This window comes from Odocoileus virginianus, chromosome 13 (genome assembly GCF_023699985.2).
Source record: "Odocoileus virginianus isolate 20LAN1187 ecotype Illinois chromosome 13, Ovbor_1.2, whole genome shotgun sequence".
In the NCBI taxonomy this organism is placed as follows: Eukaryota; Metazoa; Chordata; class Mammalia; order Artiodactyla; family Cervidae; genus Odocoileus; species Odocoileus virginianus.
Window position 1 is genome coordinate 53,530,405 of NC_069686.1, and position 23,009 is coordinate 53,553,413.

The 23,009-nt window shown below is 38.3% G+C and overlaps 1 protein-coding gene and 1 pseudogene across 2 annotated transcripts in view; one reads left to right on the forward strand and one right to left on the reverse strand.

The window, feature by feature from the left end:
- Positions 1-1,675: 1,675 nt before the first annotated feature.
- NCKAP5 (NCK associated protein 5) overlaps positions 1,676-23,009 on the forward strand; it is a 1,117,154-nt gene continuing 1,095,820 nt past the window's right edge. For both annotated transcript variants that reach the window (XM_070476293.1, XM_070476296.1), the window contains exon 1: positions 1,676-2,076. The gene's annotated coding sequence lies outside the window, so the exon portion shown is untranslated. The remainder of the gene's footprint in view (positions 2,077-23,009) is intronic.
- LOC139038076 (dnaJ homolog subfamily A member 1 pseudogene) lies at positions 4,555-6,484 on the reverse strand (annotated as a pseudogene).

Sequence of the window (23,009 nt, forward strand, 5' to 3'; positions counted from 1 at the left end):
CTGTGTGTTAATCAGATTTATGCTGTCTTCCTCAGGACCAGATACATAATTTCCTGAGCCCAGTGCAAGATGAAAATGCAGGGCTTCTAGATAGATCAGTCAATAAAGAATCTACCTGCAATGGAGGACACCACCTGCAATGCAGGAGACCCGGGTTTGATCCTGGGCTTGGGAAGATACCCTGGAGAAGGAAATGCAACCCACTTTGTATTTTTGCCTGGGAAATCCCATGGACAGAGGAGCCTTGCAGACAACAGTCCATGGGATCACAAGTGTCAGATGTGACTTAGAGACTAAACCACCAACACCAGTTCAAAAGTGAAGAACTTAAAGGTGGTGCTGGCACAGGATTAATCCAAGTACAGATCTCTTCTGAGCATGAGGTTCTGTGTGACTGTACAGGCTGGATGTCTGTGGAGCTGACACTCATCCTGTCTCCCAATCTTCTGTTCCTGGAAAGGAGCCTGTTCAAGTGGGGTGCTGGTTTTCATCTCTGAGCTGTTGGACAAATCCACTCAAGCGAGCTTGTGTATTCCATTCTCTGTCTTGTACTGTCTTGTTAGGAACCACAGACAATTTTGCTGAAGTGAGGAAAAGGCATCAGAACAAATTTGACAATGTTTTCTGGTTTACATTTTCCATTGAGAGGCATCCTCAGGTTGCCAAGATGTTCCTACATATGCTGCCTCTAAACCAGGGGTTCTTAATGAAGGGTGAAAATCAGGATTACTTGGGATGCTTCTTCAAAACATACTCCTCAGAGATTCTAAATCTGCCAACATAGTTTACATAGGGTATTGAAAAGCCTTTGAGCAAAACATTGGTAAAGAACTACTTGAAAATTATTCCATTTATTTGTTGTTTTTGAGGATCGTATGTTTACATATCTGTATATCCACCTACCTCCTTGATGTTAGAATCTGTTGAAACTGACTTTTTTTTTTTTCCAGAGTGCTTTAACCTTAACTTCAGTGAGTATATTCTGGGTGGTGACGATTATCCACTTTGACACAGAGTGTCAAAGAATTTATTTGTGACCTGCTTTCACGGAGGCCACAAACTAGTTATTGCAACCAACCAAGAAAAAAAAAAAGAAAAGAAATGAAGAAATACCACAAGTACTGGGAATATTTATTGCAGCATATGGCTAATGTGTAAAGAGGTAACAGAACGACGTATCTCAGGGGATCATTCAAAAGGAAAATTACTTAAATTAACTTCTCAGGCAAACCAAATTATGCACCATGCCCTCTCCTGTAATGCTATACAAAGTCAATGTTTGTGGAGAGTAGACTGGGGACTATCAATCAAGTCTTTCATAAGAATGGTTGTGTCTGCAGGGACTTATTTTTTTCCTTTGCATTTTTGGCTTTTAGATGAATGAAGAATTTTTTCTCAGCAAATTATTAATTACTCCTACTTGCCTGTCGAATTGAGTTCACTGTAGTTATGTAGGAGTCAATGGTATTCAAACTGCAGCTTTTGATGAAGTAATCGGCTGCTTCTGGGGCCTCTTTCAGCTGCCCTGGGCGTGCTTCACATGTAAACGACTGCCAAATGGATTCTTTCGACATTCCAGCCAATTAAAATACATTTAAAGTGCAGCTGGTAGAGAGGGAAGCTGGGTGATTGTGTGGAGAACTTCAGGGCAGAGAGACAGAAAACAAACTTTGCAGAACCCAGTTCGGGTAGCCCAGCCAGGGGTTGGGGGACAATGGAGAAAGTCCCCCAAAGTGGGTATCTTTAGTTGCTGTCATCATCAAAGATGACACTTTGAGCACCACCTTAAAAGACACAAAAGAGGGAAGCATGTTTGTTAGGGTGTCAGTTTTCTCCCCTTGCCTCTTGAAACTCTGTGTTGGCTGGCTGCCCAATGCGGTGCTGCATACAAATATTGACAGAACACAGCGGTGTTTGTTAAACCCGGTCTGGGGAAGCCAGTGATTAAAACTCTTGAAGGAAGATCCGAAAACCCCAGGAACTCTCCTCAATAGCCTTAGAACCCTGACCGAATGCAAGAGAAAGCACTGAGTGGGCTAAAGTGAACACATTCACCGTCCCTGCTATGCCTTTTCGGTAAGGTCAGAATTTTCTTTTCTCTCTCTTTTTTCTTTAATGTTTCTGTTGGTGTGGAGACGACAGCTTCCAACATGCTAAGTAAGTGCTCTGCTTCAGATCTCTGATTTGCAGAGCATAGGGTTTGCCTGTGATTTTTCTGGAGGGCTTGAGGGGATTGCAACGTGTAAATAGACACAGGGCATCACCCAGCACACATGTGGAGTCCGCCAGTGCTTTTCCAGAATTCAGGATACATGTTTCAATATTTGCCTCTGTTGATCTGTCCCAGTATTTGCTGCCTGTGTCCAAGTGTCCTGAGGTTGAGTACAAACAGATTCCTCCTTTGAACCAATAGGTATGCTGTACATGCTTGTTTCATTTTTATTTTCATCATCAATGTCTTGTGCATTCTGCCACCAGCCTCTTGCCTGTGCATGCAGAAAGTGTATTTTTCCTCCTGGGTTAATATTCAATCAGTGTTCTGTCTTACTCAAGCAAATCCCAAATGTTTGGAAATGCCTTGCTTTATCTCAACTTTCCTTGGAAAAGCTGCTAACTTGGGAATTTGTTCTGAATCACTCTTATACTGGAAGAGGGCAGCTGCAGTTGCACTATCTCTATGGTTCTGCAAGCTCAGTAAATACCCGGCTCTGTGGGTTGGACTCCCAGGCCCATCTTAAATTCCTGAGAATGTTTAGGGAGAGTAGGGCTGAGCAGGGGTATTGATTGCTATCCATCAATTGACCAATGAAAGACACACACAGTTCCTGATTGTTTCCGATCCTAGCTTGTCACAGTTGGCCCTTTTTGGCTTTGGTTTTGTTCATTGCAAACAAAGAATCTTGCACATTTCATGGTGAAGGATCACGTTGCAGTTCAATGCTCTTTATTAATCTTTAATGTGCCAGTAGCTCTGAGGCTATGCCAAGCTGAGCCTTTCCAAAACTCTTGAAGCTACCTGCTGCCAAGATAAACGGTGGTAGGCTCAGAAGGAATATTTTAAAGAAACTTGCAAGAGCAAAGTTTTAGCTATTAAATTTGTTATGGGTCAATGAAAGAAATCTTAAATACAAGAGATTTCAGAAAGGGCTGCTTCAGCTCTGCCCTCCACGTGAGAGACCTGCTGTTGGGGCGCATGTTCTCACACACACAGTGGTCTGTGTTCTGTGTGTGGAGAGTATAAGGTGACCTACTGTATGGGTGTTGGGTTGGGTTTATGAAGTGGGTGCTGTGTGAATGGAGGCGTGCAAATGCAGAAGGCCTTCCTGCTCATGACAGTGTTGAAGCCCAGGGGTAAACATGGCTACACATGTGGGGGCTGCTTGTCCCATACAACCATTTCAGACACACCAAATGAGCCAGTGATGGACAGCGCTCACAAGAGTACCTGTGGACACAAATGTAACTATGTACAAAAGAAAAATGGCATGGTATACGTCAAAAAATTGGGCCCTGGAGGTGATCTAAGAACTCAGATGAAATGGAAACTTACTGTGAGGCCATGGAGAAGGGAAGGCTGTGGCTTCTTGGATCTGTCAGTTGCTCACCAGGCTAATGCAAGGTCAGTGGTGTCATCATCATTTCTTAGGAATGCAGGTAAGAGTCAAAAGAATTCTGCCTGTAGACACCAGTTCTGTAAGCAGAGGTTCCATTTGTTATGGTTGCTATGAGAACACTGAATTGAAGTGAGAGGAGCTTCAAAGTCCTTTCTGATTTAGAGTCAATGATGTAAAGACTTTACACACACACACATGTAGACAGTGATGAGAAAGGGGCAAGGGTGAGGGAATCCTTCATTAAATGGGTTTTGTTGATTTTAGAGTCAAGCCCAGTTCTTCCTGTGGCCTAGAATAGGGTTGACAAACTAGGCATCACAGACTAAATCTGATCACCATGATTTTTTTTAATAGATAAATTTTCATTAGACCCAGCCAAACCCCTTTGCTGATATATGGTCCACAACTGCTTTTGTGCTATCATAACAGAATTGAATAGTTGCAACAGAGATCCTATGACCCCACAAAGCCTAAAACATTTATTGCCTGGCTCTTACAGAAAAAGTTTGAGAGATTGGACATGGAGGACAGTGCTTCTTAAACTATCTCATAGATTGGTTTTTTTTTTTTTTTTTGCTTTGTAATCAGTATATTAAAGAGACATTCATACATTTCAAGAATTGCTTAAATTCTGATACCAGATTTAAGCTTGTGAACATATGACTTTAAACATACAATTAAAGCTATTCATCATAATTTGCTATACTACCAACATTAAATTACAGTTACTCTGGAGCATAAGTTAAATGGTTTAAAGTAAGCCTGTAACATACCTACAAAAACACCTTCCTAGCTCATACATGCAAATTACTTCTCCATGTAAAGGTCTCATCACTCTAACCTCTAAGTTTCCCTGCTCCAGAAGTCACTATTCTAAGGCTTACTGTGGTCCAAAGAGGGGGGTGGGGGTGGGGGGAGAAGTAGCAAAAAAAGTAACCAGGACCAATAGCTATATATATTAATAAAAGATGGCACAGCAGAAGAAGGGAATGCAATTCTACAAGTGCAAGCCCTCAAGAAGCAGCATGTTATGATAAACCCCTTCTTGACAAAGGTATCATTTCTATCACTGATACCAAAGGCTAAATTAAATTATACAGCATGCTATCTTCAAATAAGTTGAGGCAATAGAATAAATGCAGAAGCATCACAATGAATCCCACTTACTACAACTATACAAACCAACACTTCTCTACATTAACTTCTTTGTCTGACTGCCAGTTAAACACAGTTTTAATTTCATAGCTTAACAATTAAGAGTCATACACTGAAGTCAATACATATACCTGGCATTTCAGTCTAAGCTATTCCATGTACATAGCTGAAATCAATTACAAAGTATGGCCTAACAAATGCTAGGGGTAATTTTTTAAAGTCGTTTTTACAAGTATTAAACTTATCTTGCACACTGAAGTCATCATACATACAGGGCAAAGTCAGAGCTTTATATTCGAGTTTATTCTTCATTTAACTTTTAAACACTACTATAGTTGAATATTAAAACAAAAGCAAGTAGTGAGCATATTATGATTATAGTCCTTCACTCAATCACTACTGCAATAAAACCCCAGCAGTGAGTGTTATTCACAGGCCTACTAAGAGGTCTGACACTGAACACCACCCCGAGGATGATATTCATCATCCTCATATGCTTCTCCATTGTAATGACGCCGTCTTTCCTGATTTGGATCAAAGTCCACTAATTCTACCTGGTCCATTTCATCAGTCTCTTCTACTTCCTTCCTCTCAGGCAGAAGTTTTTCCAGCAAAGAGAGTTTATCAGGAGAGAGAAAGCCATTCTCAGGAAAGTTTACCTTAAATTCAATGATTAGGCGACCCTTTTCATATGGCCTACGATAAATTGGCATGCCTTCATTTAGCACACACTTGATATCTCCATGCTTGACGATCTGACCTGGATGAGAAGTGATGACTATGGTTCGGTTGTCAAGAGTAGATATTGGCTTCTGGAAGCCACACAATGCCTCAACCAGCTTTATGTCCATACACATGAAAAGATCTTCTCCTTGTCGAGTAAAAACAGCGTGGTCCTTCTGATCTAAAACAATGATAATATCTACTGGCTCCAGTCCTGGTTCTTGGTCTCCTTCACCATGGAATGTTATCTTCTGGCCATCTTTCATGCCTTTGTCAATATGAACTTCTAGAATTTTCTTTTCTCGAACTATCTTCCTTCCATTGCAGCTTTTGCATCTATCTTTAGGACTGATACGCTCCCCATGGCCCTGGCACTCCATGCAGACAGACTGAATTTGCTGAACCATTCCAGGTCCTATCTGATGAATTCTTATTTGCATTCCAGTACCCCGGCAATTGGGACAGCATTCTACCGCTCCTTTCTTACCACCTCGGCCTTCACATTTGTCACAAATCACATTCTTTTGCAGAGCTAGTTTTCTTGTTGCACCATTATATAAATCTTCTAAAGTTACTGTAAGTTGATGCACAACGTTTTTACCTCTCCTCTCTCTCTGCATCCTGCCTCCTCCTCCGAAAAACATATCAAAGATGTCCATTGGGGAGCCAAAACCACCACCTGCTCCACCTTCTTTAATTGCCTGTTCTCCTCCTTTGTCATATAATTCCCTTTTCTTTGCATCAGAAAGCACTTCATAAGCTTGAGAAATCTGTTTAAACTTCTCGCCTTCATTTGGATTCTTATCAGGGTGGCACTTCAAGGCCTGTTTCCTGTAAGCCTTTTTCAATTCTTCTTGGGTGGCATTGGGTTTGACCCCCAAAACATCATAGTAAGTGGTTTCTTTCACCATTTTCTACAGCCGGTGAGCGGGCCGATGCCGGTGTGGGGGAGCGGGAAGGAGCGCGTTGCTGTGCGCAGCTCAGGCAGCCACCGCTCCTCTGCCTTTCACCGAGCGTTCTGGAAAGTTCCTGGTTTTGTTTTTAATTTACAGTCTGTTTTGGACTGGAAATAATTTTATTAAATGTGGCAAAATGTTGCTTCAAGGTTGTGGCAATACCAAATTGCTACAATATTTCTAAACATTTACTCTTAAATTTTGTACTTATCATGGATCCTTTATTTTAATTAATTAATTTATTTGGCCAAATGGCTTGTGGTATCTTAGCTTCCCAATCAGGAATGAAACCTGGGCCCTCAGCAGCAAAAGCTTGGAGTCCTAACCAATGGACCATTAGGAAATTCCCTGTCGTGTATCCTAAGCAAACAGTTTGCAGACCAGTTCCAGTCCTGGGACCACACTTTGAGAAGCTGTAATCCCTGCTCAATTTTCTAGTTTCATCTTGTGACATTTGCCCCAAATCTCTAATCATACTACTCTTTCTGAAGACTGGATGCAATAAACTCTTTTCCACATTTGTGCCTGTGTTATGACTATTTGCTGGTCCTGGAACTGTCTAAATCTTGCCTTAGCTTTTTCTTTGTATGAGGGCTCTGCTTTGGTTCATTTCATCAAGAAGACCTTTTGACCACTCTGTCTGAAAAATCTTTCCTTACCTTACATCACTCTGTCTTTATTTTATATATTACAATCAATGCTTGTGTTATGTTGCTATTATTTGTTTCCCTCCATTGGTCTGGATTCAGTAATGATCCATTTCACCTGGTTCAAGCAGAAAGGGATTTCATATTTGTTTTAGGTGGCATGTGAAATCCTGCAGGTGCTGGGGAGCCAACAGAGCTTCTGAGATAATGCTCAGAACAACAGAACAAAATTGACCATTACACCTCTGTCACTACACAAAGCTGGGATTCAGGAGGCTGACGCCACCACTGCCAGCTTCAGGATCACAGTGCCTCTGCGGTCATCTCTTCCACCAAAATGAGCACTTCTGTTTCTTGAAAACACATAAACCTCAGGACAGGATACTGGGATCTTTTCTAAACAGATTTCAGAATACCCCAAACCTCTGGCAGGAACAGCAGAAATATAGCATTTACCACATGATCTTCACTCTGATTTTCAAATGCCACTGGATGGGAGGTAAAATTTGGGTGAAATCTGGATCACTGCAGAATTTGAGCTGTGAGAGCATCAAGGAAATGCCATATTAGGTTTTTTAGTCTTTAATGCTGTAATGGAATCACCAGAGCGTGCCTTCATCCCCTGTTGGAATTTCATTTCTATGATGGTAGGGACCCTATCTGCTCATTCATCACCCTTCACCAGTGCTAAATTAATGCCTGATATGTGCCCAGTGAATGTTGATAGTAAGAATGCATGTGAATGGCATGTTCCCCAGAAGTCCATGATTTATATAGGAGGATAGCATGTGGAACACCAGGGAGAGATTTATGGATATCAGTCAGCTTGGGAAATGTCTCTGGTGGGAGATGCAAGACTCTCTATAGGTGACAGTCTCATTTTTTATTTTTTTTAAATTTTATTATTTTATTATTTTTTATTTTTATTTTTTCATTTTTTAAACATACCTCGTTTTTCAAAGCTGAAACATATTTATGTAGCTGTAGTTAATCTGCTTAGGACTGGGATTATTCTAGTTACTACCTAATATCATTTTTTGAGGATATTCAGTGAGGATATTTAATAAAATCATTTGCTGAGTAACACAGTACACTAAGTGCTGTATATAATTAGCTCATTTAATCTGAAAAATATCTTGATGAAGTGACATTACTTCCACTTACAAAGAGAATAGAGGTTTTGAGTAGAAGAGTGTCTTCTCAAGTCACAGAGCTGGTGAGTGGTAAAATCAGATTTTATCCCATGACTTTTAAAACCTAAGTTTATACCCTTCACCTCTAGTTATAACCCTCCATATAATTTATCTTTGTGGTTGCTGTCTCTTCACTTAAGACTTCCTAGTTTTGTTTCCATCCTGAAAGTGAAAGTGAAAGCAAAGTCGCTCAGTCCGACTCTTTGCGACCCTGTGGACTGCAGCCCACCAGGCTCCTCCATCCATGGGATTCTCCAGGCAAGAACACTGGAGTGGGTTGCCATTTCCTTCTCCAGGGAATCTTCCTGACCCAGGGATTGAACCTGGCTCTCCCTCACTGGAGGCAGACACTTTAACCTCTGAGCCACCAGGGAAGATTTGTTTCCATCCTAGTGGTTGGTTAATTTACTGCATTATCTACTTTGTGCCTTAGCAAAGTAAATCTAGTCATCAGGACTGAAATATCAATACAGGTTTCTGGTTATCATATTCATGCTGACTATCAGCAATGAATCTGTGGATCTTTAGATGATGATATAAAAGTAGATAGGCGAGAACTAAATAAGTAGTGATCAAGATATGAAAAGTTACACTTAGGACAAAAATCCTAGAAGGTGGGTTATTTCTCTTTTAATTGTACAAACTTTCAGCCCCATAGAATTAACAATTTCAGGTCTTTTTCAGTGTTGTGGAATGAGATTTCCATTGAGGCTTTCAAAAGCTCACATATTCCTGGAAATATAAAAGGCATGCACATACACGGAGGTGTGCATTTTCTCAGGAAAGACCTGAGAAAGCCCCAGTCTCTCATCTGTTACTGACATTGAGCCTCTGCACAAGCAGGGAGTGAAAATTAAGAATTGTAAACAGCTGGCAAATTGATGGTGTGCCCCTCTATACACAGAAATCCCCTCAGCAAAGCCTGGAACTTATTGCCTGAGGGCATTATTTTTATTATTATTTTAAAAGAAGTTTTAACCCATTATCTGGCCACTAAGCTAACCACATATGAAAAAGAATGCAGATTTTACAGAATATGGTTAGGAAAGTCACTAAACAAATAGGAAGAATAATTACAGCAACAACAAACTAAAACAACAAACCATAGTTGGGGGAATGATATGATTTCAACTATTGATGTTTTATATTATTTTAAATGTCAAGTTTTCAAGAAAAATAATGAGACATGCAAAGAAACTGGAAAGTGTGTTCTATTCACAAGGAACAAAAGGCAGTCAATAGAAATTACCTTTGAGGAAGCCCAGATATTGGATTTACTAGAGCAAGACTTTAAATCAGTGACCATAAAAATGTTCATAGAACTAAAACAAATCATGTCTAAAGGAATAAAGGAAAATATGACAACAGTGTATCACCAGAGAATATCAATAGGGGGTAAAATTTGTAAAAAGCAGCCAAATAGAAATTTTAGAGCTGAAAACTACAATAACTAAAAAAAAAATCACTACTGGGTTCAACAGAAGGTTTAAGTAGGCAGAAGAAAGAATCAAAAAATTTGAAGATAGGTCAAATGCAAAGTACATAATGAGAAACGCTGGGCTGGAGGAAGCACAAGCTGGACTCAAGATTGCTGGGGAAATATCAATAACCTCAGATATACAGATGACACCACCTTTATGGCAGAAAGTGAAGAGGAACTAAAGAGCCTCTTGATGAAAGTGAAAGAGGAGAGTGCAAAAGTTGGCTTAAAGCTCAACATTCAGAAAACTAAGATCACGGCATCTGGTCCCATCACTTCATGGCAAATAGATGGGGAAACAGTGGGAACAGTGGCTAACTTTATTTTTCTGGGCTCCAAAATCACTGCAGATGGTGATTGTAGCCATGAAATTAAAAGATGCTTGCTCCTTGGAAGGAAAGTTATGACCAACCTAGATAGCATATTAAAAAGCAGAGACATTACTTTGTCAACAAAGGTCCATCTAGTCAAGGGTATGGTTTTTCCAGTAGTCATGTATGAAAGTGAGAGTTGGATGTAAAGAAAGCTGAGCACCGAAGAATTGATACTTTTGAGCTGTGGTGTTGGAGAAGACTCTTGAGAGTCCCTTGGACTGCAAGGAGAGCCAACCAGTTCATCCTAAAGGAGATCAGTCCTGAGTGTTCATTGGAAGAACTGGTGTTGAAGCTGAAACTCCCAATACTTTGGCCACTTGATACGAAGAACTGACTCATTTGAAAAGACCCTGAGATGGGAAAGATTGAGGGCAGGAGGAGAAGGGGATGACAGAGGATGAGATGGTTGGATGGCATCACCGACTCAATGGACATGAGTTTGGGTAAACTCCAGGAGTTGGTGATGGACAGGGAGGCCTGGTGTGCTGCGGTTCATGGGGTTGCAAAGAGTTGGACATGACTGAGTGCCTGAACTGAATATTATACCTAATAGTAAAAGACCTTCCTCCCTACAATCAAGAAAAGATAAAATTCTGCTGTCATTATTTTATTCAGTATTGTACTGTAGTTCTATCCAGATAAATTAGATAAGAAAAATAAATCCAAAGGCACCCAGATTGGAATAAAGAAGGAAAACTGTCTTTATTTGCTTATGACATAATTTTGTGTGTATAAAATCCTAAAGAATCCATTTAAAATACAATTAATAAACAATGCTACAGAATACAAGATCAACATACAAAAATCAGTTGCATGTCTATACAATAGCAGTGAGCAATTGAAAAATGAAATTAAGAAAAAGCGGTTCAATTTATAATAGCATCATAAAGAAAATGTTTAGAAAGAATTTTAACAAAAATGTAGGACTTGTAATACTAAGTATTGCTAATGAAATTGAAGAAGACCAAAATAAATGGAAAGATATTCCATGTACATACCTTGTGTGACTTAATATTTTTAAGATGAGAATACTCCCCATGTTTATCTAGAAATAGAACACAATTGTTATCAAAATCTAAGCTGCCATTTCTTTCAGAAATGACAAGCTGATAGTAAGATTGGTAAGAAGTGAAAATTACAGGGGGCTTCCCTGGTGGTCTTGTGGTTGAGACTCTGCCTGCCAATCAGATTTGATCCCTGGTCTGGGAAATTCCCATATTCTGCAGAGCAACTAAGCCCCACACACCTCAGCCACTGCTCTGGAACCTGTGAGTCACAATCACTGAGCCCCAGCACTGCAACTACTGAAGCCCATGTGCCCACAGCCTGTGTCCTGCCACAAGAGAAGCCACTGCAGTGAGCAGTCTGCGCATCAGAATAAAGAGAGAGAGCTTGCAGGCAGCAAGGAAGACCCAGCACAACCAAGAATAAATAAAGAAGTCTTAAAAAAATGAAAATTACCAAGAAAGTCAAAACAACCTTTAGACCAAAATTGTAACTCATAGTTCTTGATTTCAAGTTACTGCAAAGCAACAGTACTAAAAACAAACAAAAAAAAGTATGTTATTAGTATAAACCTACATATATAGATCAATGAAATTAAATTGAGAGTTCAGAAATAAACCTTTACATTTATGATCAATTGATTTTTGACAGTGGTGCCAAGACAGTTCAATAGGGAGAAAGAATAGTCTATTTAACAAACGGTGCTGGGAAAGGTGGATGTCCACATGTAAAAGAATACATTTGGAGCTCTTAACTCACAACTCAAGCAAATATTAATTCAAAATGGATCACAGAGCTAAATGTAAGAACTAAAACTATGAAACTCTTGGAAGAAAACATAGGAGTAAATTTTCATAATTTTGAATGAGGTAAAGTTTTCTCAGATACAACACAAAAAGAAAAAGTGACAAAGTGAAAAATAAAGACTTTATCAATGGAAGAAAATATTTGCAAATCATAAATTTAATAAGGGACTTGTGTCCCATTCAATGACATATTCAACTAGAGTATATAAAGAACTCATACTATCAAACATGACAAATAATTCTTTTAAAAAATGGGTAAAGGATTCAAAGTAATTTTCTTCTAAAAAGATGTACAAATTGCCAGTAAGCACATGATTTGAGGGTTTGAGAGAGTTTGAGATCATTAGTTATTGTTAAATGCAAATCAAAAGCAGGAGAAGTACCACTTTGTCCCTATTCCAATGACTATAATGAGAAGGATGAACAACAACAAATGCTGACAGAGATGTAGAGAAATGAGAACTCTCATGTATTGCTGGTAGGAATGTAAAATGGTGTAGCCATTTTAGATAAGATTTGACAGTTGTCAAAATGCTAACCATAGAGTTCCCACATGATCCAGAAATTCCTCTCTTAAGTATATACCCAAGGGAATCATAAATGTATGTCCATATGAAAACTTGTACACAAATGTTCTTAGCAGTATTATGCATAATTAACAAAAAGCATGTGGTATATCCATACTATCAAGTCATATAAAGGAATTAAATACTGATACATGCTAAAATATGGATGAATCTTGGAAATATTATGCTAATGGAAGAAGACACAAAAGGCCACATATTGAATATATATATTCTATTATATGAAATGTTAGGCAAATCTATAGAGACAAGGGGAGAAACCAGAGTAATTGGACACCTCAGAGTTAAGTCCACCTTTCCAATTTTTGAGCATAGGGCAAGAGTGCAATTAGAGGTTCACATACTATAAGTTAAATATTTTAAAATTATAAATCAAGCAAATACTATCTTAAATATGCCTATTCTCCTACTTTGACAAGTATATCTTTGTCCAAAAACAGCCTTGTACTTTTGGCTATGGGGTGTCAGTAAAAACTTTAAGAAGAACAGTAATGTGATTATATTATCATTTGTGAAACAGCCTGCTGGCAGACTTGTCCATGTGTGAATAAAAAGGAGTCTGGGGATTGCAATTATTAACCTAAAGTGATGGTTCTACCAGGAACTGGGGAGTACTTAAACCAACGTCCTAAATATGGAGAGAGCGTTACAGATAAAACAGAGATTCTAAAACTTGGATCAGCAGAATTGAATGTGGAAGGGAAAGGAAGGAGGAGAGAAAAGAGAGAGGCCAGCTGACCTTTAGCGCATGAGTGACTCAGGCTAGTGACATCGTTACCTAAGAGGAAAAAGAAGCAGTTTTTATGGGAGTGGAGGAGTCTTGTCAGCTCGTCTCTGGGTATGAGAGGCTGAGCTATCTATGGGACGTCTGGTGAAATTGGCCAATTAGCATTAGGAAGCATATGTGTAGCTTGGAAAAGAGGCCTGAGTTAATAAAATGATTTAGAAGTCATCAAAATTATAAAAAAATCCCAGGAGGGAGTAAGATTTCATAAGGGGAGAGTAAATAAAGACTAAGAACCAAATGGAAAGAGACACAACAGAGTGGTATCATTAATTATCAGACTTGAGAGACTTCCTTGGTGGAAGGGAAGGGAAGTGGGTGTAGGTTTGATCCTTGGTCAGGGAACTAAGATCCCACAAGCTGCTTGCTGTGGCCTAAAAAAATTAGACTTGAATTGTTTGTTAAAAACAAATGACAAATATAACAGCATTTTTATAATAGAGTTTCAATCACATGGCAAGCTTGATGCTATTGATTAGACAATGGTGATTATGATATGATCCATAACTAGCAGCAGTTGGGAAGAATAACCAAAATTAGCTGAAGCATATATGGAAAAATATACAACTAGCTTTTAATACATATAACTGCTTTTATATAAATATATATACATATATATATGTAAAACTAAAGATGTATGTATAACTGGCTTTAGTTTGTTAGGGTTGTTCTTGTGTGATCACCTATGTTTGAAAGAAGAAAAACAGGCTGTTAATTGCCTTAACTGGATGATGATGGTGCTATTTAATATTATTATAGGATTTTATATCTTGAAAGCACTTCAGAACCATTAATTAGGCACTCCTTATCAGCTCTCTGCACTAGACATTACCGTTCTGCTTGTGTTCTTTCTGCCACTACCATACCTTCACATGCTATAATTTATGATAGGGTATGTGATTGGAGTTCATGGGAAAAAATCTTAAAATCAAGAAATTGCTTAGTTTTTGTTTCTTTGAAATAGCATTGATTTGAGTTTGAAACCTTGGGTTTGCAGTTTTTTTGTTTGTTTACTTACTGAATGAGTAAAATTTGCTTGTTTTCAAAGGCTTAAGCTGTTGTCTGAAACACTCTTCTGTCCTTTGAATGACAAAATGCAGGGCTATGACTACTTCTTGTCACCCAAGCCTAGTCTTAGGAGTCACTGTTTTTACATTATCATCAGGAAATTGCCCAATATTGGGGCAGTGTTCTTTTTCCTTGGTTTCACTGGGATTTAGCATTTCTAAGAGAAGCAGGTAATTTGTACAATAAGTAATTGAACTTTGTTAGTGGAATTTAGGAAAGTGAGAAGTTAAATGAGTTAATTAGACTTTTAGTCTCAAATTAGCAGCAGTCACCCATTTTCAAGGAACCATGAAGGAGCTTGTTTTGGGGAAATCTTTACAAGAGATAAAGATTTCATACATACCTCTCCATGTTGATTCTACCAAGTCATTTCAATCCTCTTCTGCCCTCGCTTCTAGAAATTCTGTAGTAGGATTGACTGTCTTCTCCCTCTGTGACTTGTATGCTATGCTCTTTATGTCTTTACCTCTCTGCATCCTGTTTTATTACTGTGATTGGATATAAAATGGGTTGCTATGAGGTAGGTGATCTCATAATCTGATAGCTGAAGTGTAAATTGGTGTGACTTTTATGGAAAGCATTTTAACAATGTATGTTAAAGTATTTTAATCTATTCTAATTTAATCTATTCAAAAGAGATAATGTGTGAATACCAGCTTACAAAATTATTCATTACTATATTAATGCTAAAATGAAGAAAACAACTACCCATCAACAGGAGAGCTGTCAAATAAATTACGGACTAGAGAGAACTCTTACAAATCAATAAGAAAAAGATCACTATTCCAATAGAAAATTGTTAAAGGAAATGAAATGCAATTTTCCAAGGAGCAATATAAATTGCCAAGAAGCATTTGAACAGATGTTCAACCTCATTACAAATTAACAGGATACAGTTGAAAATAATGAGGTATTATTATGTTACCTATTATTAGCAGTGATTAAACCATTCTCATTGGTGAAAAAGTAGAAATCAGGCATTCTCATTTACTCTCAGTGGGAATGTAATTGGGATGAATAAGGGGGCAGTTTGGCTGGGAGAAAGCATAATTTTTGACTCAGCAATGCACTGCTAAGAGTATTATTTTAAATAATCAAAGTCTGTAAAGAGTACGTATAGGATATTTATTACAGTAACATTTATGCTAGTGAAAACTGAATAATCCAAAGTCCATTGGTAGGTGGTTGTTAAATAAATTGTAGTACAACTACACAGTGGAACACTATACAGCCACTAAATACAGGTAATGATCTAGTAGATAGGAATGATGCCTATGAAATATTAACAGTACGTGAAAAATGTGGGCTACAAGTGTGTATTATAAAGTCATTTTTAGAAAATGTTTTTATTCACATGTGTGTGTCTGCATACAAACAAAATTTTAAAGTACTTCCACTAAACTGAGAAGATGATGTTTACTTTGTTGTACATTTTTGTTTTGCTGAATTTGTTTTCAATTCACGTATGTTAATACCATAATCAGTAAAATGCAGCCTCACCATTGTAATCAAAGAAGGAAAATGTTACACCCACAAGATGATATAGTATATAGAAAGTTAAAACAGGAATTTTGAAAAAGTAGTCAATTAAATGATGCTAAAGAAAAAATAACCTCAGAGAAGAAAGACTGGAAGGAAATGTATCAAATGTTAACAGTGTTTAATCTACAATAAATACAAGAAGAATTACAGCCATAACCAAATTATTTGTAATAAATATCTATTAATTCTATATTTGGAAAAAGTTTTAAAAACAATTTAAAAGAGTTACTAGTATTGTGACCAGGTTCTCTATAGTCTCTCTTTTTTAGGTGTCACAGATCAGAATGCCATAGTTATACCTGTAAACACTCAAATAAAAAAATAAATGTTGCACATGTGAGATATATGTTGTAAGTCAATTAAAAAATTGTATGTAGAAGCTTCTGTAATAGTGGATACTGTAGGCATTGTGGCAGACAGATTTTTAGCTGGCGAGTCTTCTGGAAAATTAGGGAGAAGGGTCATATATACACAGAACATTTCTGCATATTTAGTAGACAATCCAAGACTTGGGTAAATGGTAAAAACAATAGAAAAATAGGGCTTCCCTGGTGGTCCAGTGGCTAAGACACTTCCATACTTCCACTGCAGGGTTATGGATTAGTCCCTGTTGGGGGACTAAGATCCCACATGCCACAGGAGGTGTGGCCAATAACTAACTAAAATATAAATATAAAACAAATTCCAAAGTATATTATTATACTATTTGCTATTTCAGATAGAGAATTGGGAAAATTGGGTAAGATATATTTTTCACCAACCCATCTAAAACGCTTTAATAATTTACACCCCATGCCCCATCAAATTATCTTATTTTTTTTTTTTGTCAATTTCATCTTTTTTTTTTTCCCATTTATTTTTATTAGTTGGAGGCTAATTAATTTACATCATTGCAGTGGTTTTTGTCATACATTGAAATGAATTAGCCATGGATTTTCATGTATTCCCCATCCCGGTCCCCCCTCCCTCAAATTATCTTAAATTGATTTATTCTTATGAATCTTCTTCTAGTTTTGTCACCTTCTTAAAATATTTTTGATTTTCACAATAATCTTGTGAAGCAGGAAGGACAAATATTTACAATTCACTGCTAAGAAACGAGGTTCAGAAAGGTTAAAACCATTGCTCAAGATCTCAAACTAGAAAATTTAGGAGCTGGGATCTGAACCTACATTTTCCTGATAATACACATTAGTTCCAGTTATTACTGGGACTTGAGTCTGAGTTTACTGACTCCAAATCCAGTTATACCATACCATTCTATTGTTCTTGCAGAAGTTTAAGATGCCTAGGATTGAACCTAGATCTGTCTTTTAACAAAGCAGCAGTGAGCAAAAGAAAAGGGAAATTCCTGGTAGAGGAGTGATTGTGGTAAGGCAGCTGTCAAGGGAAGGGGTTTGGATGTGGGAGTGAAGTAGGGAGAGTCTCAAACCCAACATCTGCAAAGGATCTCCAGGTGATATGAACAGTGTAAGCCTGCCAGGAGTAAGAAAAACAAAATCATGATAATAAATGGAAATACTGCTGGATTTCATTGTGGTAGAGACAGCAAGGATTCATGAGGAAGTAAGTGAATTGGAGAGCATGTCTTGTGAATGTCTAAAGGATATAGGTGTTACGCAACACCAGTAATTGCTGCCAGAATAAAAGCTAGCTGTGTATTTTAATTTTTAAAAAATTATTTAAAAGAAGCTGGAAATCTGTTTTTTAGATCAAATCATCCCATTTTTAAATGCTAGCATTAATTTAAAAATAATATTGTGTAGGCTGACTAAAATATTGGGTTGGCCAAAAAGTTCATTTGGCTCTTTATACCATATTTACGGATATACTCAAATGAATTTTTTGGCCAACTCAATACATCCAAAGGCCATCAAAGCCCTTCAAATTGCCTCAGTTTGTGATTTCTGGGACATTTTCTGTCTTATGAGACTTCTTACTGATCAAATTCAGTTCTGCTTCCTTGATGTCTTAATTACATCACCATGATTCTTGACATTTGTCCTTACACATTTAGGAAAGCATCCCACTTTCATCTTCTTCACACTTACCTCAACCAGCCTCCTCTATCCTGGTTTTCTCAGCCTCTGTCTAAGAGATTGTAAGAAGTTGCTCCTGAAAGGATTTCCCCATTGTATCCCCAGAACAGTCTGTGTAAACACCGCTGTATGTGAGTGCCAAGGAATGACCCTCAGGGCTTGGGAAAGTTGTGCATTAATTAAGTTATATTTCTGACTTAAATTATTGCCTAGACCAGAACTTTTTCCAAGACTGTAAATGTATGGGTGGTGGCTTGGTAATACAAATCACTCCGGTTTTCTTTATCTAGGAAAAATTCCACCAAGAGGGGAAAGTTCAAGAGACATATGAGCAATGATGCAAATCACCGTGTTAAATCTGCAGACTAGATTAAACATTTGACTGCAGTCTTGACCTGAAATTGGCAAAGACAAATGTCCTCCTAATCCCACAGCAAGCACCACAACAAAGGCAGAATGTACACATATCTGACTCTCTCTCTCTTTTTCACATTCACATTTAGTTTAGTGAACATTCTGATACGTCTTTGGGACCATCTTCACTTTGGAGATAACCGTCTTAGGGCTAGTTTATAATATTTAAGTATGTAATTTTTAATTTATAGTGTGTCTTTAATAATGATTCTTTATAGAACAGATTGTGTGGAAGAAGATGAAAAATTACATATAATCCCATCATCACCCAGAGACACTCACTCTTATAATTCTGGCATATACTCTTCTAACCTCTTGGCTATACTTGTATGAAAAAACCGACAAAACAATGAATAATGACAATAACAACAACAATAACAAAAAAACCCCAAACCAAGCAAACTCTTGACTTTATATGGAGAATTTGAACATCAAATAATAGACTTTGTGGTAAATTCATTCAAGATAAGTAAACAATGTGGAAAAATGCTGAGAGGTGAGGCTACAGAAAGTCAGAATCTAACCCCTAAGTAGAGAGAATGCTTCCTCAGGAACATGTTTTGACTGAAGGGGTAAAGGTCAAGGAGGACAAAACTATCTGGGGTATTGGATACACTTATGGCAGATGAAACACATAGGAACATAATTTAGAGCTCCTGATAGAAATATATAGGATTCTTACCAAAAACATCAATTTAATGGTTTTGGGTGGCCTGAAGTCTCTTTCATTAGTCATTCTATTTCTAGTACTTTCTGTCTGATCAGTCAATCATCAATCATCATAAATAAAAGCAACAAAAATCTACATTTTCAACACTTATTACATTTATACTTGTATGTAAGTTTCAATGTGTACATTTTATATATGTACTCTATTATGTGTACACTGTGTCATTTAATTTTTTGGTAACTTCACTGAGATATCATTTATATGCCACTTAGAATATAAAACAGTGATTTTTAGTATCTTCACAGATTGTGCAATTATCACTACTATATAGTTTTTTAAAATTTATTTTATTGAAGTATAGTTGCTTATAATGCTGTGTTAGTTTCTGGTGTACAGAAAAGTAATTCAGTTTCATAAATAAGTGTATATATGTGTGTGTATATATATATATATGCTATATGATTGCATGCATGCTAAGTTGCTTCAGTCATGTCTGACTCTGTGCGATCCTATGAACTGTAGCTTGCCAGGCTTCTCTGTCCATGTGATTTTCCAGGCAAGAATACTGAAGTGGATTGCCATGCCCTCCTCCAGGATGTATACTATATATATGTGTGTATGTGTGTATGTATATATATATATATATATATGGACTTCCCCAGATGGTAAAGAATCTGCCTGCAATGCAGGAGACCTGGGTTTGATCCCTAGGTCAGGAAGATCCCCTGGAGAAGGGAATGGCAACCCACATGCACACATGTATGCATGCATGTGCACACACACACACACACACACACACACTTTTTCAGATTCTTTTTAATTTTATGTTATTACAGTGTATGGAATATAGTTCCCTTTGCTATAACAGTTTGCATCTGTTAATCCCAGACTCCTAGTCATTCCTCTCTCCACCCACAAAAGGAACCAATTGCTATTACCAATTGCTCTCATTCACTGTAAACAAATCCAGTACATTCTGGTACTGAACCCTTATCTGATGTATGATTTGCAAATAGATTCTTCCATTCTATGGCTTGTGTTTTCATTTTTTGATAGTATCCTTTGATCCTCAGAGGTTTTGTGTACGTGTGTGTGTGTGTATAAGTATTGTGCTTTAATGAACTCTTTAGATAGAAATGTCATGACAAAAATATACAATTGGAAGAGATAGGGTGTCCTGTATATATTTCATACTCATAGAAAACTATGAAGGAAGAAGTAGAAATTGGAATTAAAGAAGCCACAGGAGGAGGTGAGAAGGAGGTCTGTAGGCCATCTTGTTGGCACTGATAAACAGTATAACTGATTCTCACAGTTTACCAGTGCAATATTAAAAATTTCCATTTCAAAGGAATGGAATTGCCCTGAAAAAAGAGACAGTTGTTCTGGATTGTTTTTGTTTCTTAATTCTTCAAATGACAAGAAACTATTTAAACCAAACAAGGCAGAGTGAGAGCTGGATAAGGTTAGCACCGCTCATCTGCAATGGAACCTCAGGTCAGTGATCTTGTTTATGAGTTGGTGTATGAAAGTTGAGGCAGCAAGACCAGATAAGAAAAACCGAAGGATTAAACCAAACTCTCCCTCGCCCCAGACCACCCTCTGCCTTGCCCATGAGAAAGCCAGCAATTTCAACAGGATTGGGAGAGAATGGTATTTGGATTTCTTTCCTTGGAGTGATCCTCAGGAGATATTCATGGTATCCATTTCCTTAATAACTCCTGAAGATGGGATGGCTCATCCTCGAGGCCAGAGACTGTGGGAGATGAGAGGCCTATCTGTACATCAGGCCTTCCCCTCAGATAGCAGCGTCTTTCAGAGCCTGATCTGGGTCACAGACATTTAGGCAGCAATAGCCCTGGGGGTAAAGGGCAAGTTCCCCATTGTGAGGGGAGCCCCTACTCCTGATCAGCCAGGCTTTCAGAAGAGATAGCAGGTAAAGGGAGCCAATGAGAAGAGACTGGCAGCAAGGAGGGCCTGTCCCACCAAAGACGAAGCTGATTCAGGGGTGTCAGAGCCCCTCCAGAGAAGAGTCACGCAGAACTGGGGAGCCCAGGAACCATGAAGCTTGGCTGCTGTCTAGGGAGCCAGGAATCTGGGCAGTGTTCTGGGTCATAGCCTCGATTATGAAATTGTAGTATTTGTTCACTGCTGTAGCATAAATTCCAGTCCCACATAGATAGCTGTGGGTTAATAGAGTTCCCAGACAGGGGCTGGGAGTACCCAGCAGTATAGATTTGTGTAATTTTTGAACTCACTTTTCATATTCAAGACTCCAGAGGTTTTTAATTTTGATAAGTTATCTTTTTTTTTTTGCTTGTTCTTTTTCATTTCTAAGAATTCACTGCTGAATCCAAGGTCATAAAGATATACTTCCATATTTCTTCTAAGATTTTTATAGTTTTAGTTCTTACATTTTGGTTTGTGATACACTTTTAGTTAATCTTTGTATATAACATGAGGTAGGAAGGCATCAACTTCATTTTTCTACAAGTGCATGCCCAATTGTTTCAGTACCAAATATTGAAAAGACTATTGCCCAATTTAATGTCTCATTTAATCTGCACACTAGTCCAGTGAAGTAGAATTATTGCCCCTGTTTCCAGAAGAGGAAACTGAGACTTAGCAAGGTTAGTGACTTGTCTGAAGCCGCAAAGAATTCCAACTAAGAAGAAAAATTTAATTGGGCTCCAAGGGCAGGGTTCTTTCAACAATACCAGAATGGGCATTTATGTCATGCCAGCTGATAGTAAAAGAAAAACATACAAAAAAGAAATTGAACAAATTTTTCTTTTTTTTTTTTTCCCAGTTAAATACAGTCTTCCTGAGGAGCCATGTGTATCAAGAGCTCCAGGACTAGGAAAGATAAATAAGCATAGTTCTTATTTTTAAAAGCTGACAATAATACAGTAAAAATAAGGGATTCCCTATGGATGGAGGAGCCTCGTATGTAGGCTGCAGTCCATGGGGTTGCAAGAAGTCGTACACAAATGAGCAACTTCACTTTACTTTTTACTTTAGGATGGCTGCAGAAGTCATAGTTTGGGTCACAGCAGCAGAAAGTAGCTTACACAGCCACAGTCAGAGTCAGCAGAAACCTGGAGAACCAGCAAACAGTCCAGAACTGAGGCAGGTCCAGTCACTCAGAAGCAGGAAGTCAGGGGCTGCCTTGGGCAAGCCATAGGGCCAGGACATCACAGCCATTGCGGAATCCCACTGTGGACACTTTAAGTGAGCTTCTTTGTCTCCAAGTCTTTGCATCAATAGGTTTAGATCCAGAAAAAGGTAGGGGAATGAGTGGCTGGTTGAGCCTGAGATGTGTTGTCCTGCTGTGTGGGCAAGAGGCCGAGGGGCATTCCATCCAGTCCATAGTACACACAGTGAAGTATCCTCCAAAATAAGTGGAGGATGCTGGAAATAAAGGGCTTCCCTGGTGGACTCAATGGTATAGAATCTGACTGCCAATGCAGGAGACACAGTTTCAATCCCTGGGTCGGGAAGATTCTTTGGAGAAGGAAATGGCAGCCCACTCCAATATTTTTGCCTAGAAAATCCCATGGACAGAGGAGCCTGGTGGGCTATAGTCCGTGGGGTCACAAAGAGTTGGACACAACCTAGCCCCTAACAACAAGAACATGCTGGAAATGCCCACACCCAGAAGAGGGGAGAAATCACTCTTCCCTCTGCAATTCCAGTTGTTTTCGTTGCATCAGTAGTTACAGAACCAGTCTCTCTTATTTTTAATTCTCAATATTTCACATGACCCATTTTCTAATGAGAATATAATTTCTTAGTGGTTAGGCCCTACTAGTATTTTATATGCCACTACTTTGCATCTTTCATTGTACCCTAAATACAGGTTCATGGGATGTATTTTCAAATGACTGATGATTCCTAGCCTACCCCAGGGACCACAGTCCAGTCTTCAAAATCCACATCTGGATTCTGTATAGCA